The sequence below is a fragment of the Nyctereutes procyonoides genome, unplaced genomic scaffold (assembly GCF_905146905.1).
Source record: "Nyctereutes procyonoides isolate TBG_1078 unplaced genomic scaffold, NYPRO_anot_genome, whole genome shotgun sequence".
Taxonomy (NCBI): Eukaryota; Metazoa; Chordata; class Mammalia; order Carnivora; family Canidae; genus Nyctereutes; species Nyctereutes procyonoides.
This window is the reverse complement of record NW_026575040.1, coordinates 17,978,836-18,005,747: the sequence shown is the minus strand read 5'-3', so window position 1 is coordinate 18,005,747 and position 26,912 is coordinate 17,978,836. Positions and strand designations below refer to the sequence as shown.

Below are 26,912 nucleotides of genomic sequence, written 5' to 3'. Positions count from 1 at the left end.
GTTTCTTCACATCCACCCCTATACCCCACCCTCAGTTCATCTCTTCTCTACTAATCTACAGTAATATTTTCCATTCCTCCAGAGCAAATCCCACAGCTATGGGTCACTTTTCCCAAACTTTTAGTCTAGGCCTAGAGACATCCAAGTTCAAAGGCCTTTGAAAACTACCAATCTGAATTCCTTTCTTGTCTGCCTCCCACCTGGCAAGTCTCACCCTCAGGGCAACAGCCAAACAACAGGGGTTTGGAAAGGAGATGGACAGCGACAGAGAGCAGAAAGGAAAGGATTTTTTTCATTAATATTTCAAAAAGATTGTCCTACTGTGATGTAGAGAAGTAGATTTTGTCTGATAGAAATAAAATATAGTCAGTATCTCTACTGGGGAAATTGATCTACAGCCCCTGTCTAGCCTGGAAGGATAGTCTCTTAACAATTTTTTTTTTTTTTTTAAGAAAAAAGCAGTAAGAAAATTTGCTATTGAGAAACTTAAGATCCTTACAAGGAAATTATTATTAGAGCTTTTAAAAATGCCAAAAATAGGGTGCCTTGGGCCACCCCCAGAGACTATGATTTAATTGCCCTGGGGTGGAGCTCCAAACAAAGCTAATTTTTACAGTTCCCCACATAGTCAGTTTAGGGTGGAAACCCTCCGTATTTAAACAGGGCCAGCTCATTCATTAGACACAGCGTCCACAGTGCCCAGGCCCCAATGCATTCAGAAATCCACAAAGATACTTAATTTCTTTTAAAATTAGAAAAGAGGGATCCCTGGGTGGCACAGCGGTTTAGCGCCTGCCTTTGGCCCAGGGCGCGATCCTGGAAAACCGGGATCGAGTCCCACGTCGGGCTCCCTGCATGGAGCCTGCTTCTCCCTCTGCCTGTGTCTCTGCCTCTCTCTCTCTCTCTCTCTCTCTCTCTGTGACTATCATAAATAAATAAAAATAAAAATTAAAAATAAAAGAAAATTAGAAAAGAGGGGCACCTGGGTGGCTCAGCGGTTGAGCGTCTGCCTTTGGCTCAGGTCGTGATCCCAGGGTCCTGGGATCAAGTCCCGCATCGGGCTCCTCGCAGGGAGCCTGCTTTTCCTTCTCCTCCAGGCTTGTGCTCTATTTCCTCTATTTCTGTCTCTCTCGCAGTTAAATAAATAAAATCTTTTTAAAAATTAGGGAAAATTGAACATATAAGTGGAAGAATATGTTTTACTATTTAATATTAACATACTTTTATTTTATTTATTTATTTATTCATGGGAGACACACACACAGAGAGAGGCAGAGACACAGGCAGAGGGAGAAGCAGGCTCCATGCAGGGAGCCTGACGTGGGACTCGATCCCGGGACTTGGGGACCACGCCCTGAGCCCAAGGCAGATGCTCAACTGCTGAACCACCCAGGCATCCCACAAATAACTAATTAATTTGCTACAGAGAACATGTGGCCCATAGAGTGAAAATTTTAAAGAACTTTTTTTTTTTTTTAAGTTTTGTTTTTAATCTTGGAATTTGAGCTATCCTGACTTTGGCCAAAGTGTGGTGGAAAGGCAAGACTTTTATATCCTAGAGTTGTTTCAACATAGCCAGGGACACTCTGGGGATAATATTTAACAAATGCGTCTTCATTAAATTAGTATTAGTGGTGTTGGAATGACCAAGGAGACAGGGATTGTGAATTTGTCCTGTTTCTAATAATCCCTCCCTCGGCCAATGGGCTGAGCTCTGGCATTCCTGCTCTTGTTCTTCAGCCTCCAGACTGGCATGACAAACTTCTAGAAAGTTCAGCCCTGCTTGGGACCAACAGAGCCACAAATGTACATAAAATATTTTTGACTATGCTGGATTCTCTAATGTTGCTATTTTTTCTCTTTTGATTATTTATTTATTTATTATTATTTATTTATTATTTATTATTGTGCACATTGAAACACTGTGGGAAAAATTTGTGGTTCCCTTAGAGCAAATCCTGGAAGGGCAGCATGGAATCAACTCAACCAGGTGTCTTTTTTTTTTCTCCTCCTCTTTTAACATTTTCACCTATATGATAGGGATTCCTAGCTTTAAAATTTTTTTTAAAGATTTTATTTATTTATTCATGAGAGAGAGAGAGAGAGAGAGAGAGAGAGAGAGAGAGAAGCAGAGACACAGGCAGAGGGAGAAGCAGGCTCCATGTAGGAAGCCCGACGTGGGACTTGATCCCAGGTCTCCAGGATCACACCCCAAGCTGAAGGTGGTGCTAAACCACTGAGCCACGGGGGCTGCCCCTGTCCTAGCTTTAAAATGAATAAAAAAATAAAGTATTTCTTTATCTTCCTTTCTCCCACAGAATAAGAATGTGTTAATGGCACACTCAGCCTCATTACCTTCCTCCACACTATACACAAACACATTTGTTTTTCCAAATACTATTTAGGATCTTTAAATAGTAATTAGACTCCACCTCTTCCCTGTGGGGTGCATGAATATCATCTCTCTTTAGATACCTTGGGATCCAGGCCATTGGGACTAAATTACTAGTCCAAGGCCATGGGGCAAGTTTTGTTAGAATCAGATGGGCTGGGCTATTCCCTGGTCTGGCTACAGAATGATGAATTCAGAACCTGTTTTCAGTGGCATTTCCTGATGGCCATGGCTGCGTGCAGTGACTAGCATGTGTTTATTTATTCATTCATCAAACATTTACTGGAACACCTGCTATGGCTAGTGGCTGGAGACTCAGTGAGGGATCTGGCACTTTCCCTGAGGTTAAGGAGCTTGCCATGTGTCGGAGGACTAAGGTATAAATAAATAGGTGCTGTGATAAAACTATGTAAGGCAACATGGGTGGACAGAGGAGGAAGGACTTAAGCTAAACCTTTAAAGATGAAGAGCCAGGGAAGCCTGGGTGGCTCAGCAATTGGGTGCCTGCCTTTGGCCCGGGGCATGATCCTGGAGTCCCTGGATCGAGTCCCACTTCGGGCTCCCTGCATGGAGCCTGCTTTTCCCTCTGCCTGTGTCTCTGCCTCTCTGTGTCTTTCATGAATAAATAAATAAAATCTTAAAAAAAAAAAAGATGAAGAGCCAGAGGGAAGGACATTCTAGGTAAAGGAGCCTTGAGAACAGGCCCAGTGTGTAGGGGTGAGGTGGGCAGGGACATGGCCCCCTTGCTGAGTTCTCTGGCAATCTGGGCCAGAGTTTGTGGGGCTTTCCACACCTTGCCAAGGGGTTAGATTTTTTTTTCCTGTAGGCCAAGGGAAGACCTAGCAAGCTTGCCAGCCCACAGGACTCTAGAACTTCAAACAGAAACTTAATTGTTTGATATATTAAGTATCTTCCTCTAGCACCTATATGAGTGAACACTTTGAAAAGTGAATAGTTTCAGGAAGAGATTCTTAGCCTCATGGGAAGGGTGGATGGTCTAGAAATGAGATGGGGCACCCAAGGAATAGCTTCCATTCTGGCTCAGAGCCAGGCCTTGCTGGGGCGGGCACAGCTAGGTCTCACTGGATGGCAGAGAAGTCACTGTGGTGCCAGGCTGGTGGAACTTGTTAGAAGTCTGACCTCTAGGGTTCAAGGGGAATCACTCCCTTTGAGGGATGACGAAGGGGGGGCGGGGCGGATAGTGCCAAGAGAAGCTGCTGGCTGGCTGCCATAGCTGTAGACCTTGCATACACTGTGAGTGCTGTAGCTGCTGGGACAGTTCAATGGAAGCTCAGTGTCATTTAGGGCTGACAGCTGCCCCCCTGGAGTGAGCACTTTTGCCCAGGGAGCTGGGGTGGGGAGTGTAGCTGCCAGGGGCAATCCATGCTGGACCTCTGGGAATACACCAGCAACCCCCTAAACCCCATTCAGGTGGTCAGTTCTGGGGGTGGGTGGGGGAAGCATTGAGCAGCTAGCTTCTCCAGAGGCACCACTGCACGTGGTGCACATGGTGTACAACACACCCTAATGGCAGCTTCCGTCTCCTCTGTCTCACTTTTCCCACTCCCTCACTCAGCTTCCAGGGATCCCCACCGGAATACCACTTGATGCATGTCCTGTCTCAGGCTCCACTTCCAGGACAACTCAAAGTAAGGCAGGCTTTTCCAAAGGCTCCAGCCAGAAGTCCTCTTTCCTGGTACCTTCTCTGACCCCACTTTCTTCTCAAGCTTCTCCACTGCAACCAAATAAACCACTTTACTCTTTTCTGCTTTATTCACTTTCCCCTATTTCCTGTTTTGCCTGTCTGATCTCGCCTTCTGCAAATGTCCTTTGGCTCTGCCTTTATTACCTCCATTCACTACATCCTCCAAGTGAGAGCCACAGGAAGTGTACCCTGGTGCAGCTCGCCACCACACCCCTTCCTGCGCTCTGCATCGCCCCTTCTACGTTATTTAGACCGCAGTGTTTCTCTGAGTATCTCTGCCTCATGTTTTCCATGTATACAAAATTTGGTGGAAAAAAGAGCTGGTTTTCCTTTACTCTTCCTCCTGAAAATTTCACTTCTGGCAAGTGGCTGCAAAGGACAAAATGAAAACAAAAACAAAACTCCGAAACCAAAAAAGTCTCTTTCTATAGGCTCAGTAGCAATAGTCAAGGAAGAAAGATTTACATGGAATCAAAAAAAGGAAGGATGCTTTTCAAAATTTCTGAAGCTTTGCATGGAGAGAAATGTTTGCTTTTGGTTGGGGCTGAAGGAGCTTGAGTGTGTGCAACCTGGTAACAGTGCATCGGAAGCAATTTCTCTGATAAACTAATCTCTACCCCATATCTCTCCTCACCCCCTAAGGTTCCCCTTATTTTTGTTATTGGCAACATATTTGCCTCGAAGTGGGGGGGGGGCAATTGCTGATTAAAGCTTTTTATTTTTTAAAAATATTTTATTTAGGGATTCCTGAGTGGCTCAGTGGTTGGCGCCCCCCCCCCCCATCCATCCATCTGCATTGGGCTTCCTGCAGGGAGCCTGCTTCTCCCTCTGCCTATGTCTCTGCTTCTCTCTGTGTCTCTCACGAATGAATAAATAAAATCTTTAAAAAATTATTTATTTGAAAGAGAGAGAGAGAGCTTGCACCTGAGTGGGGAAGGAAGGGGTTGGAGTAGCAGGGCAAGAAGGAAAAGTAGACTCTCCACTGAGCACATAGCCTGATGTGGGGCTCGGCTGGATCCCTGGACCCTAGGATCATGGCATGAGCCAAAGTCAGACGCTAACCGACTGAGCCACCCAGGTGCCCCTGATTAATGCTTTTTAGACACTTAACAAATATTTACTGAGCACATACTTTCTAGAGCTCCTTGTGTAAGGATCTAGGGAAGAAATAAGATTAATGACATTCAGCAGCAGGCTCTCCTCCATGAACCACACTCACCCCTGGGTAGCCCATCAAAGACTTCCCTGGGTCTGCCTGAGAGGCTGGCTCTCTCCTACTTTGGCTGCTGCCTTCAGTCCCCTCTGACCTAACCGAGGGCACTACACTCTTCTTTCCTGGCACCTAGTCTGGCCCTTACTCTACCCTGCACTTGGTTGTTGCTCGCATCTAGCCCTCCACATTTTGCCCCAACCCCCTGCTGCCTGCGGGATATTTCCTCTGCCATCATTACCTCATAGCCACTGAGCCTTCCAAAGCTCTCATAGAAAATCATCCTTATTTCTGGTGCTCCAAGCCATGGGCCTGGGAACCTCAGTTTGTACCAATCCTTCCCTGCACACAAGTCCTGTGGCTTCCCACATCCTGTGGCTTCTTTGGAAATTTCGTCCCTGTCCTGCCCTGCTGCAAACCCTCCTCATTGCTTTGCACGTTCCTGGGCTGCAGGTTTCTGCAATTCTTGGTCTCCAGGGCCATTTAAATGCTTTCCCTTCTTAGGATGCAAGTTCTCTTCTAACGGTTTTGCAGTGTCCAAGTACTGTTTGGTTAACTTGAGCCCCCTACCTTTGGTATTTTTTGTAAAGATTTCTTATTTATTTATTCATGAGAGAGAGAGAGAAGCAGGCTCCATGCCGGGAGCCCAACGTGGGACTTGATCCCCGGTCTCCAGGATCAGGCCCTGGGCTGAAGGTAGTGCTAAACCGCTGAGCCACCAGGGCTGCCCTACTTTTGGTATTTGATGCCTTTTCAAAGACATCTATCTGGCCCCCTTCGCCTTTCTAGTATGCCCACAACATAGTGATTCAATATTTGTGTTGTGACATGATCACCACAATAAGTCTAGTTAACATCCAGTTAGTCACAAAGATTTGTGTGTGATGAGAACTTTTAAGATTTAGTCTTTTAGCAACCCTCAAATATGCAATATAGTATTAACTCTAGTTACCATGCTGTATATTATATCCTCATGACTTATTTATGTAATAACTGGATGTTTGTACCTTTTGGCTCCTTTCAACCATTTTGTCAGCCCCCACTTTCCACCCCCCCCCCATCCATCAATCTGTTCTCTGTGTCTATGAGCTCCTTTTTTTTTTTTTTGGATTCCACATATAAGTGAGATCATATGGTAGTGTCTTTCTCTGACTTACCTCCCTGAGCATAATGCCCTCCAGGTCCATCCATGTTATTGCAAATGGCAAGATTTGTCTTTTTTTTTTTTTTACGGAAATATACACATTTGTATATGTAACGTATATGTCACATTTTCCTTATCCGTCCATCCACCAATGGACACTTAGGTTGTTTTCATATCTTGGCAGTAATACATAATGCTGCAATGAACATGGGGGTGCAGATATCTTTTTGAGTTAGTGTTTTCATTTTCTTCAGATAAATACCCCAAAGTGGAATCGCTGGATGATATAGTAGTTCTACTTATGATTTTTGGAAGAACTACCATACTGTTTTTCGTAATGGTTGCACCAATTAACATTTCCAACAATGTACAAGGGTTCTCTTTAGTCTACATCCATACCAACAGTTATTTCTTGTCTTTTTGAGAATAGCCATTCTAACAGGTGTGAGGTGATAACTCACTGTGGTTTTGATTTGCATCTCCCTGATGCCCTTTGCATAGTGATGTTGAGCACCTCTTCATGTATCTGTTGGCCATCTGTGTCTTTGGAAAAACGTCTATTCAGATCCTCTGCTCATTTTAAAATCAGCTCAGCTTGTCTGGGTTTTTCTGTTATTGAGTTGTAGGGGTTCTTTATATATTTTTTGGATGCTAGTCCCTTATCAGATATATAAGTGGCAAATATTTTCTTCCGTTCAATATTTCTTTTTAAAGCCTTTTTATATCGTTACTTGATATTAGTGAATTTTCAAGCGTCCACTTCATTCAGTGTGTCAGCAACCATTGATGTACTAAGTACAGGTTGTGTGACATTTCCTTGTTTTCTCAGGCAACCTTCACAACCTGGTGGGGTGGGTATCCCAGTTCCTCATTTCATACTTAGCCTCAAGCTCTCCCAGCTGGTCTGCGGCATCCTGCAGTTTCCCCTGGAATGGGCCTAAACTAGATGCTCCAAATCTGGTTTCCAATCCCAGTCTTAAGACCTTCAGCTGGGCAGCCCAGGTGGCACAGCGGTTTAGCACCGCCTTCAGCCCAGGGCATGATCCTGGAGACCGGGGATCGAGTCCCACGTCGGGCTCCCTGCATGGAGCCTGCTTCTCCCTCTGCCTGTGTCTCTGCCTCTCTCTCTCTCTGTCCCCCTCTCTCTCTGTGCCTCTAATAAAAAAAAAAAAAAAAAAAAAGACCTTCAGCTGTGTGACCTGGTGGCGGGGTAGGGGTGGGGGTGGCTCCTCCCCCCACTCCCCTGCCTCCCTTGCACGGATAAACTTTTATTATTGTTAGATTGTAAGTGGTACTTATCATCCGACCCGCTCCAGCAGTGTCTAGACATAGTAGGTGCTCAATAAATATTTGCAGAGTTGGTTGCGGTGGAAAACAATGTTACATTTTAAGTGTCTGCCAGGGTTGGGGTTAAAAGGGCTGCAGGTGACGGGAAAACCGGACTCGGGGGCGGCGGGGAGGAGACAGGCGGGGGTGGGGTGGGGAGGGAAGCCGGGAAGTTGGAGGTTTGGAGGAGGACACCCCGGGGGGCGGCGGGGGGCGGGAGAGCGTCGGCTGCGGGGCGGGGGGAGGACAGAGCGGCGCGGGCGGGAGGTGGGGGCGCTGCTCGGGCCCGCGCGGCCCCCTGCCCCTCCTCCGCGGCAGGCGGGGCGGGGCGGGGCGGGGCGGGGCTCCCGGGCCTCCGGGCGGCGCGGCGCCCCTGCGCTCGGGCCGGGCTCTGCAGGCTGCGGCGGGAGCGGGACCTGCGCGGCGGCGGCAGCGGCGGCGGCGGCGGTGAGTGAGGCGGGCGGGGGCGGGCGCGGGCGGCGGGACCCAGCGGCCGGGGCGCGGGGGGCCCGGGGGGCTGCGGGGGGCCCGGGCCCCGCCTCCCCGCGGGGCAGCGGCGTCCGCAGCCTTCGCACCCGCCCGGGCCCCCGCAGCCCCCGGCCCGCCCCGCGGGACTGGGTTTCTCTGCGGGACGGTCGGGGGCAGGGAAGGGGCTGCGGCCGCGCCGGGCCAGGCAGGTCTCCCCCGCCGGTCCCGGGGCGCAGAGCCTTGCTTTCCAAGGGACTTTTACAAGTTGCATCATCACTCTTTGGCCTCGGGACAGGTGCTTGGCTCTCGCGGTGGGGCTTTCAACGACTTAGGGAGGCACGGTCCGCGCGCCCTCCGCCCCGAGGAGCGGTGCCTTTCATCGCTGCTCACACCTCGCGGAGCAGGACACAGCGGGACTTCTTTAGGGGGCGTTGGTTCTCCAACTGCACTGCACGTCTAGAGGGTTTTTTTTTTTTTTTTAATACTGATGCCTCGGCCCCACTTGTAGAGATCCCCATTCCGTGCGTGGGCGGGGGTGGGGGCAGCCTGGGCAGCGCAGCTAAGAAGCCAGGTGATCCCCCTGTGCGGCCGCGTTGAGGACCTTGGCCGTGGGGCTTGCTCCCACAGACTCGTTTTGAACTGCGAGGGAAGATCAGTGCTAACAGCTCAGCTCAGCCCGGCCCAGCCCAGGCACTCTCGACTTTACCTTCCGTAGGCCACCTCAACACCTGGAGAGCCCGCTGCCTGGTGCCTTCCAACCCAAGACTGCAGATGGTGTCTTTCTCTGGAATATGCTTTGTTTCTTGTGCCTTTCTGTTTACAGTAAATATTGCCAGAGCACTTTGTGTTAAGGAGGTGGGAGTGTAGGAATTAAAGCCACGGACGGAGTCCTTACAGGATCAAGGTTATAATACAGGGTTGTCCTGCTCAGGGAAAACAAAGTGATAGTGTGACGTCCTACTTGGAAAGGATTTCAGATTAAAAGGAGGAAAAGTACTTTAGAGCTCTGTTAGCTTTTGGAGACCCCCTGCCACGGATCATGATTTTGCGTGTTGGGATTTGTCCTTCAAGAGAGCAAGCTAACAAGATCCTTAAGGTTTTGTGGTTGATTTTTTGTATTAATGTGTGTGCATTGTGACTTAAGCTTATTCTGGTTGTGTGATTAAGCCCAGCAGATACAATAGCCCGTGTCTATTTCTTGTTGATAGAGTTGTATTTGAATTACGGAATTGGTGCCTCACAGTAGCAATGCACAGCTGAGGTGAGTCCTTAGCCACGTTTCGGATGGTCTTAAAAATGATAGGGAAATAAGACTAAGAAAAAATTGAATATGGATATATATACATACACACATATACATATGCTGAATTTGATCATATACATTTTATTAAGAAAGTGTTTTCAGTGTCCATACTATTGTGACAGTCTGCTTGGATCTTGGTTAATTTTCTATTGTATCTAGGTGTGATGTTTGTATTAGATTCCCACCTGGATGTTGCTCTCTGACCACAAACCAGTGGCTTTCATTTTTCCTTCTGTGCTGAATGGCACTCTGTTTCACATTTTTCATAGGATTGGGGTGACTTTTAAGAGAATACTCTCCAGGGGTGGAGAAACGTTTTGAGTTCACTTCTAGCCCGTAACACGAGTCAAAAGAACATTCATTTTGAAAAGTAAAAAACTGTGTAGTTTTAGCAGTTGGATTTTCTTTTCCCACCTTCTACTACCATACCCTGCTCCTATCACTGTGTTCAATTGCTGGAAGTGGGGCAGCTGTGGGAGCGGTCTTAATTGTCTTGGCTTGAGAATGGAGGTTATGTGGAGTGCATGGTCTCACAGGGTGGCCCCTGACCTGAATCCTCAACCTTTGGGGAACAAGACCATATGGAAATTGTTTTCCCACTGTTGCGTTTTTCCCCCCCTCCTTGGACCAGGCCAACAAAATGAAGCCTGCCTTATTTTGGTATTGTGTAGTACTGCGTGGCTTGTAACCTTTCTAGTCTTGTTGCCATTTTGGGGGAAAATCTTTATTTGAGGTTGCTGTTGAAAACTCTTCCTATCTGAAAAGTAGTTACACTGTGAATAGAATAGTGCGTTCTGGACCCCCCCCCCCAAAAAAAAAAAAGTAAGAAAGGAAAAGTGCATGTACCTGTGGATCTAAACAGATTTATTGATTTCTCACTTTGGGGTTGCAGCTCTGATATTCTAAAGTGATTGCAAGTGAGTGAAGAAAAATGTGAGGAATGTTAGCAAGGGGCTTCTTCATTTAGCAAAAGGGTATATGACACTCAGAAGAGTAATCTTTGATTTGTTACGAGGAGACTACCCTATGGGGGAAAAAAAGTTTGGTTTTTTTCTTTAAGTAGGGACGTTTAACTCGCTTGTACTGTTGGGATGTGGGGTAGGTAAAGAAACGTGATGGCTTCCTTAACTCCCTTTCCCCCAAAACCCATGTATTGAAGAGATGCCATCGACCTTTAAAAAAACCCCAAAACACCAACTGATTTTGTGCCTTTCCTTTCTTTGCCCTCTCTGACCCGGGCAGTGCAATGGCTGAGAGGTTGGCACCAGCGGAGAAAAACAAAGTTCAAGGCAATTGAAAATTGGGTAATTTTCCCTGAATGGCCAAGTGCTTACTTTATTTTGTCGCATGACATTGCTGTTATCAAGAAACAAATGATGACATGAAGACTCTGAAAATGGAAAAGGAAAAAAAGGATGTGACGGGAATGTCCCCACGGTTGACTGGCTCTCAGGGAGGGGAAGCTTTATTGGAGTTTCCCGTCCAGTGCCCTGGCCTGTTCTAGCCTGTCTTTTCCTTCCTCCTCCAGGCACTGTCCACTGTCAGTCCCCCGAGCTGGTATCCCAGGGCTTCATCTGAAATTCACACCAGGTTCTTGTTGGTCATTTGTTTACCCCCAGTGTTCATCCAGCAAAGCTCCGCGTTCCCTCATTGAGTTCTTGGTGAAAACAAGGTACAGTCCCTGACTTTTGGAGCTCAAAGTCTGATGAGGATGAACACCTTGGCTTACGGTGACTTGGGAGCTCTTACAATGACAATGAATACACTATGAGGGGCAGCCAGGTAGCACCAGCTAGCCTCACCCGGATAAATACCTTCTCAGTTCATTGGCACAGCGGGCCCAAGGGAAGCTTTGCTGAGGTTTAAATTAGAATTTATTTAGTTTTTTTTTTTAAGATTTTATTTATTTATTCATGACACACACACACACACACACACACACAGGCAGAGACACAGGCAGAGGGAGAAGCAGGCTCCATGCAGGGAGCCCGCAATGTGGGACTGGATCCCAGGACTCCAGGATCACGCCCTGAGCTGAAGGCAGACGCTCAACCACTGAGCCACCAGGCATTCCGTGTTTTCTTTTTTTTTTTCTTCGTGTTTTCTTTTTTAAAGTAGGCTCCACACCCAATGTGGAGCCCAAAGTGGGGCTTGAACTTATGACCCTGAGATCAAGATCTGAGAGCTGAGATCAAGAGTCAGACTTAACCAGCTGAGCCAGGTGCCCCTGGACATGAAGTTTTAAATGACTGACTTCAGTACTTGTTGACAGAGAGGGGACATCTGGCAGAGAGGTAGTGGGGAGTGAGAAAGAAGAGGCCAGGTTCTGCAGATGCATTTTTTTTGGAGGAGCGCTTAACCAAGCCAGTGGTACAGGGGTGTTACCTGGGGCTGGGGAGAAGGTGGAGAATGTGGCTGGATCCATTTTTGGCATGATGGTAACTGGCAGGGGATCCCTGGGTGGCTCAGAGGTTTAGCGCCTGCCTGTGGCCCAGGGCATGATCCTGGAGGCCCCAGGATCGAGTCCCACATAGGGCCTCTTGCATGGAGCCTGCTTCTCCCTCTGCCTGTGTCTCTGCCTCTCTCTCTCTGTCTCTCATGAATAAATAAATAAAATCTTAAAAAAAAAATGATGGTAACTGGCAAAATAAGCTTCATTGGTGGTGACGACCCCCACAGTGGAGCGGGTAGGAGAGTACACGGTGCCACGTTAAAGAGGCAGCGGTGGTACTTCGAGTAAGTCAGTGATTTGGTTCCTGTCTGCAAGCTCCAGCCAGCATCCATGTGGCATGCGTTCATTCTTTATCGTTCTGTTGTCACCCTGGCTCACATTTCCTTGGACAGACCGAAAATTGGACTTTCCACTATTTTTCCCTTCAAAAGGTGGTTTCCAAACATCTGACCCATTGGGCTAATAGCCCCAGGGTTATAAGAGGAGTTACCATTTGACCTCCTTCCAAGTGCTGGGGATTGGTCTTCTGTAGCTCTGAATCTGTACCTACTCAGGAGGCAGGGGGCAGCGTCTTCACCTTACAGATGAGGAAGGTGAGGCCCAGCGAGGAACCGGTTCCTGTGGTAGCTCACAGCGCTGTAAGGAAGTAGCAGAGTTGAGGTTTGAGAGCATTGAGTGTTTTCTACTGCTCCGTGTGCTCCAGCAGAGCTGACGAAGAAAGTGTGTCTTCAGTGCCCTATTTTTCTAATATCCAGTCCTCTTAGGTCTGTATTGACTTCTCATTTTCCCTTTACGAGGTGATGGGTAATGTTAGATGGAAGACCACTGTGGGCTTGTCGTCGCAAGGGACATTTTATGGAATCTTATGGGTTTTTTGTTTTGTTTTGCTTTTTAATGGAGAGGGTAGATTAAGCTGTTCAGACTCTGAATGGATCCCACATCCCAAGTGAGAGAGACAGAGCTCCACATTTCTGCAAGCTCTGCAAACTTCTCAGTTTCTGTAGATAATTGGTTGTTGGTAAGAAATTAAAAACAAAATTCAGTGTTGGACATTCTGGAGCAAAATAAAGCTGTGCACATTCGGTTCTTATTTATGTGGTACTTTCGACAAAAACAAACCTTTGCTGCATAGCAATTACCTCAAGCTCCTAAAATTACAGGTAGTGAGGGCTTCGAGGCCCTATGGGGCTATAATTAGTAAAGAGGAGTTTAAAACAGGGTTAGTGTGTGTTCATTACTACAGTAGGTTGTAGCGCAATATTTCAACCTGAGAAGGATCAGCTCCAGGGAACATTTGTAGGGAACTCGGTGGAGGGTTGTCCATGGAAGTAACGTGTTTGGGATTAGAGCACAGGGCATTTGTCATGGACATGGATCATTTCTGCCAGCCTGGCTGGCAGCATCTTTGTTTATTTTATATTATTTTTTTAAAAGATTTTATTTATTCATGAGAGAGAGAGAGAGAGAGAGAGGCAGAGGGAGAAGCAGGCTCCATGCAGGGAGCCCAATGTGGGACTCGATCTCAGGACTCCAGGATCACACCCTGAGCCAAAGGCAGCCGCTCAACCGCTGAGCCGCCCAGGCGTCCCAGCCTCTTTGTTTAAAGGGACCAGTTTATTCCCTGCCACCCAATTGAAGGGGTTTCTGCTTACTACACAATGGTTCAGGTTGTTACTATGTAGTGTGGTTTTTTTTTTAAAGAACTATGAAGCCCCTTTATTATTAATAATCTTTCACTATTGCTTATCTTGCCTTAGTCACAGAGGACTGAGGGAAGGTGACCAAGGTTTTCTAGTTTTGGCTTTGGTAATTCTCTTGGATTTTACCTCTGACCCCTCCCTCCCTCCCCCAGCTCTCTATCCTTGCATTTTATTGCATTTGAAACAGGCCTTCCACTTTCCCTTGCAAATCTGTAGTCTGTGTAAGGGAGAGGACCTCCTGGGGCCAGGACTCCACTCAAGGATTCTGTGATATCAATGTTGTTAGTCCTATTTTCCAGGGCAGGAACCTGGTGAGGTGTAGAGTCGGGCACCAAGTGGGAGTTTGGGGATTCCATCTCAGAATTTCAGACTCTAAACAGCTGGCCTCTTTGGACTTCATTTGAAAGGAAAAATAAATGGCCCAGTTATTAAAGCCATTTATCAAGTGAAGAGCTTCTAGTATATCCTATAAATTAATATATATCCCAGAGCTTCATTGTAGCTGTATTGATCGCTTAAATTTTTTTTTTTTTTTGCCTAGGAGATTTTTATCCTTCTTATTAAAAACAGTGACTCACTTAGAATTATGCAGCAGCAGCTGAAAAGTTGCTTAGCCGCTCTCCTTGCCCTAATCTAATATCAAAAACCTGAAAAGTTTACTGAGAGTGTGATTACAGTGAAAGCTTTAGGAGTTGGAGAGGAACTGGGAGAGAAGGAATGGGAGGAGAGATAAGAGTAGTATGCAAAGAGACTGCAGGGCAGATTTTACCAAATTTAAGATTTCTTTTACTAGTGAGTTTCTGGTTTGGGGCTTGAGACCCTTTGTTCCAGATGTAGGTGGATGAGCTCAGCCTTGCTTCCCTGAGCCATCTGTGAATTTTTTAGGGGGAATTTGGGTATGGTGAGGGTGTAGGGTGAGGAGGAAGCAGGGCGGTGGGGAGTGGTGGAGGGATTAGAGCCACTGGTTGCCTCGTGTCTGGCCTGCCCAGGACCGGGTCCCTGTAAAGAGCCTAACTTCTTGGGTGTGCGGTGGCTGGATGGTGTACAAAAGAGGTGGGAAGGAGTCTTCAGATTTCCCCAGAGACCTGCCCAACATCAGTGATTTTCATAATTATAGCAAATCTTCTGGAGCACTTACTTCCAGCCCTATATGAGAGGCTTTTTTTTTTTCCTCAAAGATTTTTTTTATTAAATTAAAAAAAAGATTTTATTTATTTATTTGACAGAGAGCTCAAGTAGGCAGAGTGGCAGGCAGAGGGAGAGGGAGAAGCAGGCTCCCCACTGAGCAGAGAGTCAGACAGTCAGACGTGGGGCTCCATCCCAGGACCCTGGGATCATGACTTGAGCCAAAGGCAGATGCTTAAACATCTGAGACGTCCATTCACCCTCCTTCTTCATTTCTTTGACCAAAACAGGCCTGCTTGTTTTGCCTTTGTCTCACAGTTAGAATAGTTGATGCCTTTATGTACATGTTACACTGCCCACAAACCTGTAAACCCATAAAGAGGAGGGATCTCTCCACTGACTGTATCCTTGCATCTGGTGGGATAGAGGTGCTTGGTGAAGTTTCGTGGAAGGAAGGATGGAGGTCAGTTGGCCTTTCGAAGCTTGATGTCCCTGGATTTCGTCCATCTCTAGCAGCTACAGTGATTTCTTTTTTCTTTTTTTAATTTTTATTTATTTATGATAGTCACAGAGAGAGAGAGAGAGGCAGAGACACAGGCAGAGGGAGAAGCAGGCTCCATGCACCGGGAGCCCGACGTGGGATTCGATCCCGGGGTCTCCAGGATTGCGCCCTGGGCCAAAGGCAGGCGCCAAACCGCTGCGCCACCCAGGGATCCCCAGCTACAGTGATTTCTAAACAGGAAAGAAACAAACACGAGGGAACATATGGATGTATTTCATAAAAGTAATCAGAATTCCTGAAAAATGCATATTAAAAATATTTCAGGTTCAGGGGCAGCCTAGCTGGCCCAGCAGTTTAGCGCCGCCTTCAGCCCAGGGCCTGATCCTGGAGACCCAGGATCAAGTCCCATGTCGGGCTTCCCGCATGGAGCCTGCTTCTCCCTCTGCCTATGTCTCTGCCTCTCTCTCTGTGTCTCTCATGAATAAATAAATAAAATCTTAAAATATATATATATATTTCAGGTTCCTGTGGCCGTGATCTTATGTTTTAGGTAAAGCGTTTAAGCGTTTATTCTCAGGTCGTGCCTGCACCCAGCTAGCAAGGTGCTTTGTGAGTGAAGAGGCCCTTCAGACTTTCCGACGTTGTTGGGCCTGCCCTTAGGGGCAGAGCCAGCAGAGCATATTTTCTTTGGGGTTGAGTACTGAATACCGGGAGGCTTCAGGCCCCCCGTCTGTTTTCCTAGGGCCACAGACCTAGAAAGTGGTTCTGTCCCTTGGGTTCTCATTCTGTCTCCACAGCATGGGTGAGTGTGTTGGGGTTTCTCCTGCGTGTTGGCCCTTTGCTAGGAGTGTGGTGTTCTGGGCACCTTCCACTGCCATCTGGGCTTGTTTCCTCACCTGTAAAATGGGCGTGCGGTGCCTGCCTCCTAGAGCTGTTGGGGCCACACATCTCTGACACGAGAGAGTGGCTCTCAGATGGGGCCCTGCTAAGGACGTTTGGTGATCTTTGGGGACATGTGTGGTTGTCACGATGGGTGTGGCGGTGGTTACCGGCATCTAGTGGAGAGAGTCCGGCATCTAGTGGAGAGAATCCAGGGATGCTGCTAGCCTCTCTGCACAACAAAGAATTATTTGGCCCCAAAAGTCATGTCATGCAGGGCTGAGAGCCCTGGCAAGGTGGGACCTCTAACTCTGTGACTGTTTTTAAAGTTTATTGGCATGGGAGGCTGGGCCAGTGACAAAGCCCTCAAGGAAGGAATGAAAATTAACCTTTTATATATGCTTCTGGGTTACCCCACAGGTGCCCCTGAAATGTGGGAAGAGCTACTTTTCTCTCTGTTAAGCATTTGACTTCATTTGTAATTGCTTGCATCTATTTACATATAAATAATACATATACATTTACATATAAATAACTCAGATGCTAAAACCCTTTACATCTCTGGGTAGTTAAAAGCTGGTCTTCCCTCAGAGTGGGGTCTTGGGTGGAAGCCCGGCCCCTGCACCGGTATGTGACTTAACATTGGCCATAGACCTTGTGAGATTTGCTTTTCTTTTCTATGAAAGAGGACAGGTCACCCTCTTACCTTATATTGTTTCAGAAGTAAGTAAAACAAAATAAAATCATTTTTGCATATGTACATGTGAAAATAGCTCTCTACACGTGTGAAGGTGTGGTATGGTTCCTAAGAGGCATGCCTTTTGGTCGTGTTTTTCAGAGAACCCTGTTCCTAAGTGGCCACTGAAAAGGATTAGGGCTCAGTAGCCAAAGAATGCTGCGTTGCTGGCAGGGTGGTAAACTAGGCCTGAGAACATTCCTGCAGTAGAGCACGTGATTCAGAGGCGGTGCAGGCGTGGTTGGGAGGATGTGTGTGAGTGTGAACTAGCTGGTCACCCTACCTCTGGGTTCACTCTTTGGCTTTTCCCTTATTTATTCTGGGAACCTAGGCAAGCTCCTTGACCTTCCTTGCACATCGGTTTCATCACCTGTGAAATGAGGCTGATGATAACACCACCACTACCCTCCTAAGGACAAGTGTGGGGAAGTGACGTGTCCCCGAGAAGTGTCCTTGACTGTGTGCACATGGGAAGCTTAGCTCAAGGGATGCTTGGGTGGCTCAGTGGTTAAGCATCTGCCTTTGGCCCCAGACATGATCCTGGAGCCCTGGGATCGAGTCCCATGTCGGGCTCCCTGCATGGAGCCTGCTTCTCCCTCTGCCTGTGTCTCTGCCTCTCTCTCTCTCATGAATAAATAAATAAAATCTTAAAAAAAAAAAGGAAGCTTAGCTCAATAAATGCGTTATTTCTAAAATACTATTTTTTTGGCCTACAGCATGTGTAATTTTACTCAGGTGAGGAAGGGATTACTTTTGGTTAGAAGCTGATGAAGGTTTCTCTGGAGTTCCTGGTGTCTTTTTTTTTAAATTTTTTTATTTTTTAAGATTTTATTTACTTATTCATGAGAGAGAGAGAAAGAGAGAGGCAGAGACACAGGCAGAGGGAGAAGCAGGCTCCATGCAGGGAGCCCGATGTGGGACTCATCCAGGGTCTCCAGGATCACACCCCGGGCTGAAGGTGGTGCTGAACCGCCGGGCCTCCTGGGCTGCCCATTCCTGGTGTCTTTTAACATTTCACTGTAGTACAATACACACAACGTAAGATTGGCCATCTTCACCAGTTTAATCAACTTAAATTTTAAGTGGCGTTAAGTACATTTACAGTGTTGTGCAACCGTCACCACTGTCTAATTCCAAAACTTTTTCATCCACCCAGAGGGAAGGCCTGTCCCCACACAGCAGTCATTTCATGTTCCGCCTCTTCTCCGCCAGGCCCTGCAACCCCTGGATTGCTCTCCAGCTCTGTGGGAGTTGCCTATCCTGGACATTTTATATAAATGGGATGCTACACTTCATGGCCTTTGTCGCTGGCTTCTTGCATTCAGCATCATGTTTCCAGGCATCTTCATGCATCACAGCAAGTGCCAGCACTTCATGCCTCTTTACCTGGTCTTTTCTGAGAGCGGCCCACACCTCAGTTTCATTGACCTGTTCTTTTTCCAAGTCCTATCCTGTTTGCAGGCATTTAAATGTCTTTCTTCCTTTATTTTGGCCAGCCTTATTTTTTCCACCATTGCTTCTAATGGCCCTTGAAATGAATATTGGAATGAAATGCTCAGCTGGGTTCCTGGTGCTGCTGGGGAGTAGGTCTTATCAGGTAGTTTGTTTCTGTTGAAGAATTAGCAGAAATGCACACCAGGCCCTTGAGTTGTGCTTCATTTCCCCAGGACAGCATGGCAGGTTTGAAAAACAAGTGTCTGGAAAACACCTACCAGGCCTCTTTCATTCCTCTGTTTAAAAGCTTTCCACAATGAGAAGTGGCCCTCAATTAAGTTGGTTAATAAAAACCTCCCCCTGTTTTAAAGCATTCTTGGGAAGAGTTTACACTGAACGCCACTGTGGGCTTCTAAATGAGAAGCTGTGGAGTGAGTGATCCTTAACCTGTGACTTTAATAATATCCTTTGCTTTAGATTTCCAGGTGGAGGCCTGGGCCAGATTTGTAGCTTGTCATTGATCCAGACAATCTTGACTCTATCCCTGTCCCTCCCCCTTCAGCCAGACTGGTCAAAGATTGGACAGGCCTCACACAGCCCAGAGATGTAAACCAGCTCAGTACAGAGGGACCAAGGGAGTGCTGTGCTCCCCACAGCCCCTGTTCTGACCTTAGTAACAGGGCAGAGGGCTCCAGTAAGAAGAGGTGAAAGCATTTAGGAGAGCAGCTCAGGGCTTCTGAGGTCCTGGGTCCTTCAGGAGAGGCCTGAGCTTTCTGCCACGATTTGGAGCTTTCTTGGGCTAACAAGGATACAGGCCCTTAGAGCTGAGGATGCTCTGCTTTTTGCTCTGATTCTGGAGAGATGAGTAGGACCCATACAGCAGAAGCAGGATGTTGGCTGCTTTTGGGGGCTTACAGAGTTTCCTTCTTTGGAAACTTTAGAATTTATCACAGAAATAAAAAATAGATTTTATCACAGAGAAAAGCTATGTCCAGAAAATAAAGGACCCTCTAGGATGCCTTCCCTTCGTGCTGCTTTCCTGGGGATCCGCATGATGCTGGCCGAGGACAGGAGGGTTGGCGAATCCAGAGTCACTGGCACAGGCTGGGATTTATAGAGAAGGCCGCAGGGCCTGGCAATTACCAGCCTGGACTCTGGCCCTGGACTGCTTGGTCCAAATCCTGGCGTCTTGTGTGAGTTAATATGTCTAAGGTGCTTAGAGCAATGTCTGCATAGGGAGGTGTATATGCATGTGTTCTTATTCTTCTGGCACTTCACTTTTGTGAATTCCCAGTTTGAATTGTAGAAATGCTTCTTGTTTTCAAAGCCAATTCATCTCTGAACCTGGCAGGCTTGGGAGAGGGTGATATCACCGGACCCTTAAAAAAGCATGACATACAGATGGAAAAATCATGCTTGATCAGTCCATGAAAGTTCCCTGAGAGAGAAAATAAATGTGTGAAGAAGGGCAAACCCATAGATACAATTTTAGATTTCCAAAAGACCTTTGAAAAGACTTCATGCCCAAGCCTATTGAATGTATGAGTCTCCCACAACTCTGTGTGGAGGAAAATTTAAGAAGGAATAAATATGGCTCAAACCCATCTCTGTTTGTCCTCAGTAAGAGGAGAAAGGGAATGATGAAATCTTCACATTGCAGATGAAATGAAATCTTTATTATTATTTTTTTGAAATGAAATCTTTTTAAAAGTAAAATGCAAAGACATTGAAGTTAAACCATAAGGAGTTGTGTGGTTTTCTTTCTTTTCTTTTTTCTTTTTTTTTTTTTTTTACATTTTGGGTAATATACAGATATGTCAAGTAAATTTTAATTTAATTTTTAAAAAAATTTTATATATTCGAAATAAAAAGGAAGGAGGGAAGCAGACTCCCTTTTCAGCAGGGAGCCTGATGCAAGGCTCGATCTCAGGACCCTGAGATCATAACCTGAGCCATAGGCAACGTCTTAACCCACCGTGCCATCCAGGTGCCCCTCAACTACACTCACTTACTTACTTACTTATTTATTTATAGATTTTATTTATTTATTCATGAGAGAGACAGAAAGAGGCAGAGACATAGGTGAGGGAGAAGCAGGCCTCTTGCCGGGAGCCTGATGTGGAACTCAATCCTGGGACTCTGGGACCACGCCCTGAGCCGAAGGCAGATGCTCAACCGCTGAGCCACCCAGGCGCCTCTCAACTACACTTTTAAATAATTCACTTATACTCAGTGGCTATACCTCAGCAGCCAGGGTTTGGGACTAGGAATTGTGTGTGCTGCTTCATATACTATACATCATGGGTGCCCAGTAAATATATATTGAATGAATAAGCGAAAATTAATAGAGGCAAGGAGTTCATTAAAAAATAATTTAAGTTCCATGTCTTTTATTTTTTTAAAAGATTTTATTTATTCATTCATGAGAGACACAGAGAGAGAGAGGCAGAGACACAGGCAGAGGGAGAAGCAGGCTCCATGCCGGGAGCCCGACGCAGGACTCGATCCCGGGTCTCCAGGATCACGCCCTGGGATGAAGGCGGTGCTAAACCTCTGAGCCACCTGGGCTGCCCAGTTCTGTGTCTTTTAAAAAATAACTTCTCCTTTCTGTATTTTAATTAAATAATACATTTGTAGAAGGAAGTAGATTCCTCTATCAATAAATATACAAATAGAATCACTTAAATGCACAAGTGCTGAATTTTACCCTTCTGTGATTTAACCCAGGACAATAAATGAATGAATGAAATGAATAGAAGGTTTGTTAACACAGAACCCTCTACACCAATAGGATTAGAAGTTTTGCTAGACTAAAATGACACTCGCAGGAATTAGTTGCTTTTGTACTTTTTGTTTTTCCCACCTCCTTGTGGACTAGCATGGTGCCACATGTATAGAAGTGTCTGTATGTGTTTGATGAAGGAAGTAAGATCTCCTTAAAATAAGCACAGATGTGTTACTTTATGTCTATTATGTACCAGACAAACTTGATATATTTGCTCTTACTGTAGTTATATTAACTTCTGCTGCATAGTAGTGCTGGGTTACAAACAAGCCAAGGTCGCAGTACCTCACAACCACAAACATTTATTTTCCCACTTGGTCATCTGTTGATTGTTGATTGGGTATGGTTAGGTTGCCCTAGGTTGGTCTTGGTTGGGCCAGGCTTTCATTTGGCTTCAAGTCTCTTCTACATGTGCTTATTCTGGGGCCCACGCTAAAGGGGCAGCAGTTACCTAGTGCAAGTTCATCTTGTGGCAGATTAGTGTAAGAGGTCAAATGGAAATGCATGATGACTCTTAAGACTTTGGCTCATTACTGTCAGATGTTTTATCAACATTCCATTGGCCAACAAACACATGGCCAAACCCAGTGTCAGTCAATGGGGAGGCATGCTTGCTCCATTCTAATTTTAATATATGTGCTGCCGAAGTGAGCACTGCTTGGTCCATTCTAGTGGGAGATGCTGCGAAGTCACATGGCAGAGAAGGTGGATGTGTTACCGCATTATAGTGGAGTGAAGCATGGGAGAACCTGGAAAACCTTTTGGGAGCTTGTTGACCCTGGGCCAGCTGGGTGAAGGATCAAAGATGTTTTGTCTGGGTACCAGCGTAGGCCTTGGTAATCAGCATAAATTAGCCTGATGTGCACTGACTCTTGGCTAGCTGAACATCACTTCATATTCAGTGTGATGGTGTTCCTGGGAGTTCCGTTTATCTGTGGGAGAGGCAGAAGTGATAGGCTGGGTTTCCTTCTGGTTGGTAGTCATAACTCGATAGGCTGCCCACTATGATGACAGGACAGTGAGAGCTAGAGAAAAGAGGACAAAGGGCCAATGTATCCAGGGAGATCAGGGGTTTGGCTTACCCTTGGCTAGGTCCCTTCTCAGCATAGGCCCATGGGAGTGGGCCTAAATGCTCCTTGAGTTACACTATATTATCAAGGCTTTCAAGGCTTTCATGCATGCTGTCCATCTTTTTAAAGACCTGGGGGCCTTTGTTTCCAGAGTCCTTTCATATCTGAAGAAATAGGCCTTGGGAGGGTTAGGTGACTTCTCTTCAGCCAAGTGGCTCATAGGTAGCAGGTCCAGATGAGGTCATCCTAGTTCCCAGTCTAGGGCTTGTCCTTTATGTGCCCATGACTGTCTCAGCCCGGGCAGAGAGCTGTGCCTGGCTTTAAGGCACTGCCGCATATCCTGGCCCTGTGATGACTTTGTCTACTTTCCTGAAGGAGTCAGGTCAATCCTGTGCCTTGGTGCAGTGCCTTGAGAGGAGCGGAAGGAAAGTTTGGCCAAGAGTAAGTAGTCAGCCTTTGTGTTACCTCTTCACCATGTGTCTTTTTTAAATGAAGAATTGTCAGACTCTCTGAGAAAAAAAAGACTGGCCATTAAGTGAGAAAGTACTGGGAATAGATGGGGGTTGAGACCAGGCACCCCTACATGCCATGGGTGGGGTTGTAAAGCCAGCGGACTTGTTTTTGGAGAGCGGTTTAGCCGTGCTCTCCCCCAAGTAAATAAAACTCAATTAAAAGTGGTTTAAATAGCAAAAACAGTTATTATCTCATGAAAACCAGAAGTCCAAAGGTAGGGCAGTTTGGGCATTAATTAATGGGAGACCCAGATGCATTTCCTCTTTTCTCTTCACCAGCCTCACTGTTTGCCGTTTGTCCTCAAGCTTGTCTCTCCTATGGTTCTGTTGTGGCTGCTGCTGCTCCAGCCTGTATCCTCATATACAGTGATGTCCAGAGGCAGGAAAAGAGGGAAGCAGGGGAGGGGGTACCTGGGGGGTTAAACGTCTGCCTTTGACTCAGATCATGATCTCAGGGTCAGGGATCAAGCCCTGCACTGGGCTCCCTGCTCAGTGGGGAGTCTGCTGCTTCTTCTCCCTCTGCCCCCTGCAGAACTTCCACGCCCCTATGGCAAAACTGAGTCAGATGCCCACCCTGAACCAATGACTGGCATGGGAGAGGGGGCTCCCAGGGCTTGCTTAGACCAGTCTCTAGTTTAGATAGAAGCCCAGCCTTCCCTGAAGCTCATGGGTACTGGGAGGAAAGGGGATGAAACTGGAGCTTTGCCGGTCAGGGGGAAAGGAGCAGTTGTAGGCAGCCAGCCTCTGGTGTTGGCCACAGCATGCATGTTTGTTTGTTTGTTCGTTCCTTCCTAGCTTCCTACCTTTCTCTCTCTCTCTCTCCTTTTCAAGTGAGAGACACAGAGAGAGAGGCAGAGACCTAGGCAGAAGGAGAAGCAGGCTCCCCATAGGGAGCCCAATGCAAAATGTGATCCCAGGACCCCTTGATCCCAGGACCCTGGGATCAGGCATTAGTGTATGCAGGAGCTTAAGGATAGGAAACGAGGATCCTAACGTGGACATTATAGGGGATGGGAGTGCCATTTGGCTGTGTGTGATTGACCTGAAGGGAAATTGTTCCAGGAGTGAAACAGGGTCATAAAAAAAACAAACAAAAAACCTCTCCCTTGATATTATCTTACAAATAGTAGACTCAAACATACATTTGAAGAATGAATGAATATTTAGATCAAGACCCAAAGCAACTTTATGAAGTGCCAAGGCCCAGCTTAGCAGCTCAAGTCAGCAAGAAAGTCGATTCTGCTGGAAATTCATTTTGCAAATAAAATATGGCTTCTGTTTCCTCCTATTTCCTTGAGCTCCCAGAATCTAATTCATTGCTAAAAATCAATCTGAGTATGCAACTTTCTATTCATCATCCATCTCAAACTGAAGCCTACTCTACCAGGTTCTGAATAATAAAGCTGAATAAGGTTTTTACAAATAAGTGTAGGGTAAAGTCAGGAATTGCCATCCTGTGTTAGCTGTGTTTATAGTTGCGGTTTCAGTGGAGATGTATCTGGATGGCCTAGACTGAGTGATTATTTTTTTGAGCAAAATAAGGCTCTTTGGTACTCCATACTAATAGATCAGAAAATTAATTATATGACTGATAATAGGAAGAAACCAGATAATCTAGTAAGAGAGGGATTTTCTATTTGATTGGCCAGTATTAGTAGAAAAGTGTGAATGTACTTGTTGGTGAAATGAAAGAATTATATGTAGAAGTGTTTTCAAGTAGAATTCTCTACCATGTGGAGAAGAAAAGGCATACGATTACTGAAAAGTCTTTATATTGGACAGGCCAGGAAGAAAGGGCGGTAGGGTGCTACCATTATGTTACGCTGATATTCTTCATAATTCCTTTGCTTGAGGGCTCTCTCTGAATTTGATTCTTGTAAATCAAAGAAAGAATGTTGTAACTGACATTTCCATTAAGTTGCTTTTTAACTTTTATACCCTTGGGTTTGAGCGTTTAGCTCTCTGTAATGGCCACCGGATGCCCACTTTATTCAGACAATAAAGATACCGTTGAGCTGTGGTAAGATCATTTCCTTTGGAATAAAATGAAAAGCTTTCTGTGCTCACAATTGGAGGAAAATGTAAAATTTTAGTGGGCCTTTTCTGCTAAGATTGAAAGGAGTCCGTGTTTGAACGCCATCAACTTTGTGGCTCCAATGTGCTTTGGAAATTTCCAGCATGCTTTGAAATAAAAGAAGTGAGTATACCTTCTCAGTGTGTGTTTTTGTAATGGGTCCTTAGAAATATTTGGAAGAAGAGTAATATTTCACGTCTTTGTTGGGATCAAAAGATACTGAGGTCATTGGTACATTATGTCCTAGAGTGGACCTGATTTAAATTACTTCTGAGAGAGAGAGGGAGGAAGGAAGGAAAGCAGAGAGGAGGTGGAGGAGAGGGAAGAATGATATAAGAGGGGGAAGGCAGGGAGGGAGGGAGAAAGACTTTGTATGTGTGCATGGTATACCTGTAAACCCAAATGTTTATGCTTACTTCACATAATCTTAGTATACACCCTCCTCTGGTTTTCAGACAGTCTACCCTAGATCTGCAAATTCTGTGATTAAATTCGATAATTTTATTTATTTATTTACTTACTTACTTAAGTAATCTCTATACTCAGCATGGGCTCAAACTCATGATCCTGAGATCAAGAGTTACATGCTCTACCGACTAAGCTTGGCATCCCTAAATTTGATAATTTTAGATGAAATCTGCATTGATATCAGAAAATATAAAAATCAATGATAGTAACAAGTCTGTGGTATTTGATAGCATTTGGCACGGTTTTAAGCACTTCAGGGCAGCCCCACTGGGCAGCGGTTTAGTGCCACCTGCAGCCTTGGGTGTGATCCTGGAGTCTCAGGATCGAGTCCCACATTGGGCTCCCTGCATGGAGCCTGCTTCTCCCTCTGTGTCTCTGCCTCTCTCTCTGTGTGTCTCTATGGATAAATAAATAAAATCTTTTAAAAAAAAAAGCACTTCATGCCTATTAATTCACTTAGTCCTTATAATAACCCTATTATTATCCCACTTTTACAGTTGAGGAAACAGGCATAGAGAAATTAAGTAACTTGCCTAAGGTGATGCAGTTAGTAAATAGTGGGACTAGGTTCAAAACCAGGTAGTCTCTTTCCTTAGTTGAAAGCAAATTAAAAATTAATTGAAGCAAAAATTCATGAAATTTGAGACCTCCTTAAGTCTATAGTTAATCTTGTAAATCGGAGACTTTTCTATTGGTGTCCATAGTGTTTCATTTAACTAAAATAATTTTATTTAATCTCAGTCCCTTGCTTCGTGATCAACATTTTATGTTGCTTTATACAGTAAGCATATACTTTATAAATTACTTTAGTTGTGAATCTGACATATATCAAAGGACAGTAAATTTAGCTAGTCAACATAAAAAACTTTACAGAGAGTTACTTGTCTCTTCTTTCCTTAGGGAAGAAAGATGAGCTCTTTCAGTTCCCAAATGACTCCTCAATTTAAAATGAATTATTCCCCTGGAAGAAAATATTCCTTCTCCTCCTGCAGGAAGCAGTAGCTGCTTTCAGAAGCTGCTGTCATTTTTCTCTTCAATGGTCTGTATTTAGTCCTGATGTGTGACTCCTGCCACTTTCCTTTGAAACCTCAGCAGCAGCGAAACTAGTGATTCACTCTTCTTGAAATAAATGCTGTGTTTGGCATTCTCCACAGACAACTTCTGAATGCCCAGGTCCCAGCCTGGGCTTCTGGTCTGGAGTGATGATAGATAAGGAGCTCCCACTGAGGGAGATAGTACTGCAAAGTGATTAAAAGCTTAAAGCTAAGAGGGGCGTCAGGGTGGGTTAAGCATATTCCTTTGGCTCAGGTCAGGATCCCAGGGTCAGGGGATCAGGGATCAGGGATAGGGGATTGAGCCCCTCATAAGGCTCCCTGCCCTGTGGGGAGCCTGCTTGTCCCTCTTCCCCTCTGTCCCTTCCCCCTCTGCTTGTGCATTCTCTCTCTCAAATAAATAACAATCTTAAAAAAAAAAAAAAGGCTTAAAGCGAAGAGCAGGATCTGACACCTAGTGAGACCTCAGGAGAAGGTTGCCCCTGCTATGGTTGTTGGGTACCAGGGCCTCACCTGTGCTGGGCACTGTGGTAAACACTCTGCATGCCTTGCCTGCTTCCATTCCCATCAAGTTA

General features: G+C 45.9%; 1 protein-coding gene across 2 annotated transcripts in view; it reads left to right on the top strand.

The window, feature by feature from the left end:
* Window positions 1-8,117: 8,117 nt before the first annotated feature.
* The window catches only part of CGNL1 (cingulin like 1), a 162,134-nt gene continuing 143,339 nt past the window's right edge, over window positions 8,118-26,912 (top strand). Inside the window, exon 1 of one of the 2 annotated variants that reach the window (XM_055319667.1) lies at window positions 8,118-8,224. The gene's annotated coding sequence lies outside the window, so the exon portion shown is untranslated. The remainder of the gene's footprint in view (window positions 8,225-26,912) is intronic. The other variant, XM_055319665.1, reaches the window with a different exon arrangement.